This window comes from Octopus sinensis, linkage group LG3 (assembly GCF_006345805.1).
Source record: "Octopus sinensis linkage group LG3, ASM634580v1, whole genome shotgun sequence".
Taxonomy (NCBI): domain Eukaryota; kingdom Metazoa; phylum Mollusca; class Cephalopoda; order Octopoda; family Octopodidae; genus Octopus; species Octopus sinensis.
In genome coordinates, this window is record NC_042999.1 from 135518105 (window position 1) to 135523795 (window position 5691).

Here is a 5691-nt window from a genome sequence, read left to right on the forward strand (position 1 = left end):
TATATATATATTAGGGGGTAATATGCCCTATCCATAAGGGAGGTAGCAGAGAGCAGATGCTAAAAATTATAGGCCTATCTCTCTGACCTCACACATCAGCAAAGTCATGGAACGAATAGTCCGTAAGAAAACTAATCATGTTCCTTGAAGAAAATGACTTACTGTCTGACACCCAGCATGGATTTCGACCAGGTAGAGGCTGCCTAACACAGTCCTGCAAACACTATGACTGGGTGTTGAAACAGCTACTAAATGGCTCAATGTGGATGGAATATCTTGACTTTGCAAAAGCCTTTGATAAAGTCGACATGGTATGATCTGTCACAAACTGCGTGGTCTGGCATAGGCGGGAAACTTGGAGAGTGGCTGCACAGCTTCCTAAAAGACAGAAAACAGGCAGTTAGTTGTGAGCAATGGAGCCACCTCCAGGGGAAACGCAAATAACAAGCGGGTGTCCCACAGGGCACTGTCTTGGGGCCACTGATGTTCATAGTGGCCCTTTCAGACATGCCTTCAGTTGCTACGATGACCACCCTTGCTGGCTGTGCGGGTGACACAGAGGTCTCCCACGCAGTACGGAACCCTGAGGGTATTGCGCATCTGCAACATGAGCTGGACACAATATACAGGTGGGCTGAGGACAACAACATGCAGTTTGGTGCAGGTGGGTTCCGGGCCCTGCGCTACTGGCACACAGGGGTAAATGACGTGGAGACTGGATACACTGGCCCAGGGAGAATTGCAATCCCTGAGTCGGGGTCAGTGCGTGGCCTGGGCATTGACATGAGCAATGGTGCATCTTTCCAAATGCATATTGCTAGTCTGGTGATAAAGTGCGGACGGCTGGCTGGATGGATTCTCCGGACTTTCAGAACAGGGGGGAGGGAGACACTGATGGTCCTATGGAAAACATTTGTCCTCAGCCGCTTGGACTACTGCTCCCAACTTTGGTCACCACACAATATAAAACAAACAGCAGAACTCGAAGCAACTCAGAGAAGCTACACAAAGAAAATCGTCTCAATGCAAAATGTCAGCTACTGGGAAAGACTGAAGGTATTAAACCTCTTCTCCCTGGAGCGGAGGCGGGAGAGATATGCAGTAATATACATCTGGAAAATCCTGGAGGGTCTTATCCCAAACTTTGGCATTCAAAGTTACTCCAGCCGCGGAGCGGGGCGCCGCTGCGTGGTGCAGGGATTCCAACATCACCATCAAAATACAGGTCCAGATACTGCAACAGCTTGGTTTCAGAGGACCACAGCTTTTCAACATCCTCCCTAAGTGCCTGAGAGACTTGCATGGTGTGGATGTGGGTTTCTTTAAAAACTAAACTGGATCTCTTCTTGTTGGGAGTCCCAGATGAACCTACCTCACGACAGGAGACACGGATGCGGGCAGCAGCATCGAACTCCCTTGTTGATCAAGTGCCACGTATCAGAGGTGGATTCACAAACTAGTGTGGCTCATTCAGCGGTGGTGCCCAGCATGGCCGCGGCCTTCGGGCTAAAACATTTTTAAGGATTAAGGATTTATATATATATATATATATATATTATATATATATATATATATATAATATATTATATATATATATATATATATGTATATATATATGGTATATAAATATGTATATTCGCCTTAAATGGTCCTTTTACATACTGAACACTTGGTGAAATGGACTAATTAATTTTACCCTCAATTGTTGATATAATATATATATATATATATATATATATATATATATATATATATGTCATTTATTTATATATGTATATATATATACATATACGTCTATGTATATACATATATATATGTATATGACTATAATATATATCTTTATGTATATATATATGTGTGTGTGTCTCTATATGTCTATATGTATATGTTGTTGCTGCCTTAGCTTCCCTATCGTTATCAGCCTGCTTATTTACAGGGGTGAGGGATCCATTCATTTGGGAAACTACTGGAGGGGAAGAGAAAGAGAGAGTGAGGGAGAGAGAGGAGAGAATGAAGGATGTGAGGGAAAGGGAGAGATGGAGTGAGAAGAGTAAGGAAAATGAGAAGTATATGAGACTTCTGGTTTTTGCTCCGTTTTTCCCTATCCTTATCAGCCCTTCAACAGTAGTTTTCCATGATGGCATCAAGAGTGTTAATGTATGGTCTGATAAGGGCATAGTATCGAATGAATTCATTTTTCTTCCGCTCTATCTGCTCAATAGTTCCACAGAAGCAATTGTTCTTCAGTGCAGCAGTGTTGATGTTGTTTGGCGGATCGCCGCTGGCAATCACCCATGCTCGCAACAAAAGATTCAATTCTTTGCTCTCCCACTTTGATGCCATTTTCGTTTTCTAGGCCGACCGCGGGGGGGGGGGATAGAGAGGAAGTGAAAGAGACAGAGGGAGATAGAGAGGAAGAAAGACTGAGGGATGGAGATATGAAGGAAAGAGAGAGAGAGTGATATGAAGAAAGAGAGCAGAGGTATGGAGCGATCGCGAGACAGAGGGGAGAGGAGGAGAAGAGAAAGAGAGAGTGAGGGAGAGAGAGGAGAGAATGAAGGATGTGAGGGAAAGGGAGAGATGAAGTGAGAAGAGTAGGGAAAATGAGAAGTATATGAGGGGGAGAGGTAGATGTAGAGAGAGACAAAGGAAGGGAGAGGGAAGTGGGAAAAGGTGGAAGATATGAAAGGGAGGGAGAGACAGAATGAGGGAGAGATGAGAAAAAGAGGAAGATATGGAAGAGAGAGAGACGTAGGTGTAAAGTGAGACAAAGGGAATGAGAGAGAAAGGGAAAAGGAGGAAGATATGAGAGAGAGGAGAGAGGAAGAGGAAGGTATGAAAGAAAGAGGGGAGGCTCAGGTAACGAAGATATGAAGGAAGGAAAAATACGAAAGGTATAGATCGACAATGCCGCTTTAGGTAAAAGACAAAGTGAAAAAACGATAGTGAAAAGATAGAGGTTTCGTAACGAATTCGCTACCGTAATTTCTTTCCTCAAATCGAATGTAAACGAAGAGGTCGCTGTAAGAAAAAGTTAAAGGAAAAACGATAGTAATAAAAAAAAGAGGTTTCATAACGAATTCGCTACCGTAAAATTTTCAAATACAATGTAAAGAAACAATACGTCTTCACAGAATAATTCGAGGGCAGGATGGAAGGATTGGACAAAAGAGAGGAAGGAGTCTAGTTGTTCGAGGTAAAATTGTTGGTAAAACTCCCCCGCGAACGAGAAGCAGTTGAGGGAGAGAACAAGTTTAGCCAGACAAAGAAGTGTGGACGTGTCAGGTTGGGGTTTGGTCGAAGGTATAAGAAATATTTGAGGGCAAGAAGTCCTTCATCGCGTGGGATCACCGTATATAGACGGTTCATGTCAAAAGTGAAGAGAAGTTTAGAGGAGTCAGGAGGTAAGGAGAAAGAGTTGAAAAGACGGAGAGCATGGTTAGTGTCGTGGATGTGGGAGGCGAGGGATAGTGGAGGACACATTCTGTTGGTAGCTAGGTGTGAGGCTAGAGGACAGAAGGCAATAGGAGGTGTCTTGAAGTTGGCGGAGACTTTCAGCCTTGTAGAGGTCTGCGCGCCACACCACCGTGGATCCACCCTTGTTGGCTGGTTTTATGATAATGTTTTTACGGCGTCGGAGACATCGAAGGGCTGAGATTTGGGCTGGGGAGGTGTTCAGATGTCGGGGACGACTGCGAAAGTTAAACCGGCCCACAACACGTTGGCAGATGCCCGCAAAATGATCGATTGCTTGGAACTGGCCAGGAGCTGGCGTCCAGTGGGATGGTCGGCAGCCCAGGTCGGTGAAGAAGACCTCTTCGTTAGATGCAGGTAGAGTGTTGTGGAATAGTGCATATAGCCTGACACGGCGCACAAAGCTATGAATATGAGCACAGGTCTGAAATTCGCTATTGGATGAAGTGAGGGGGATGAAGTGCAGACCCCTACGGGCAAGAGAGCGCTCCGCCTCAGAGAGGAGAGGATCAGAAGGAATGGTAACAACAGAGTGAAGTGGGAAGTATGTATGTATGTATGCATGCATCTATGTATGTAGCAATGTCTTTATGCATGAGTGTGAGAGGGAGAGATGGATATAAATGGGGAGAGAGAAATGGGGAGTGTGAGATAGAGATAGATAGATAGATAGATAGATAGATAGATAGATAGATAGATAGATAGATGGATGGATGGATGGATGGATAGATAGATAGATAGATAGATAGATAGATAGATAGATAGATAGATAGATAGATAGATAGTGAGAGAGAGAGAGAGGGAGAGAGAGAGGGAGAGAGAGAGAGAATTGATAAGAAATATAACTACAAGTAGCAACAAATTTAAGTTTCTAATTTAGGTGTAAGTCCTGTTTAATAAAAAGGGTGTGCGAGCAAGCGCAAGCATAGCCGTGTAGACAAGAAATTCTGCTGCAGTCGTTGGTTGATCAATATCATGTGCATAGAATTTGGCAGACGAAAATTGCTGAAGGGGTGTGCCATCTGCGTAGTGGAAGCCTTTAGAGGCTCTGTCAAGTCTATTTAACTGGAACCTGTCCCGGATATTATGTCGTTTAAGTAACTGAAAGTAACCCGGAACGATCGAAAGGTTGTCGGTCGCATGGTCACCTAAACAAGACAGTACTTAGGTAACCTAAGACTATAAATATTTATTATATGTATGTGTATATTAAACTTGAAATGCACCTAATATTGTGCCCAAACTTCAGAATACTAAGAATTAGAAAGTATATACTTTTATATTCAATAATGAATATTTATAGTTTTAGACTAAGTACTGACCTGTTTTGGTGACCGTGCGACTGACAACCTTCCGTTCGTTCAGGAGGTACTCCCAGTTACTTAAACGACAAGAAAAGGGGAAAAAATGGGACAGGTTCTGGCTAAATAGATCTGAAGCCGTGAGAGAGCCTCTAAAAACTTCCACTTTGCCTACGTAGATGGCACACCTCTTCAGCACAGTTTCCGAGTGCCAAATTCTATGTACATGACATTAATCAACCCACGACTGCAGCAGCAGATGTCGTAAAGTGTGACAGAATCCGAAACCCTGTAGTTGCGAACTGAAGTTCTTATCTACACGGCTATACTTGCGCTTGCTTGCACACACTTTTTATTAAACTAGTCTTACACCTAAATTAGAAACTAAATTTGTTGCTACTTGTAGTTATATTCCTTATCAACTCACTCACTCTCTCTCTCTCTCTCTCTCACACACACACACACACATACACACACACTCCCCATTTCTCTCTCTCCGTTTATTTCTCTCCCTCCTCACCCCTACACATAAATACATTGCTCCATACATAGATGCATGCATATATACATACACACACATACATACATACATAAATACGTAGGTAGATGTATGCATACATAGGTGCATACATACATAAATACACACATACATACATACATACATACATACATACATACATACATACATACATACATACATATATACATACTTGCATACATACATACATACATACATACATACATACATACATACATACATACATACATAAATACATACATACATATGCGCATACATGCACAGGCATACACACGCACTATCACTCACACCCACTCATATTGTCATTGGCCACTTCATCATTATATATTAAATTCTATTCAAATTGAAATCCGGTCTGTACCGGAAACACTCAGACAA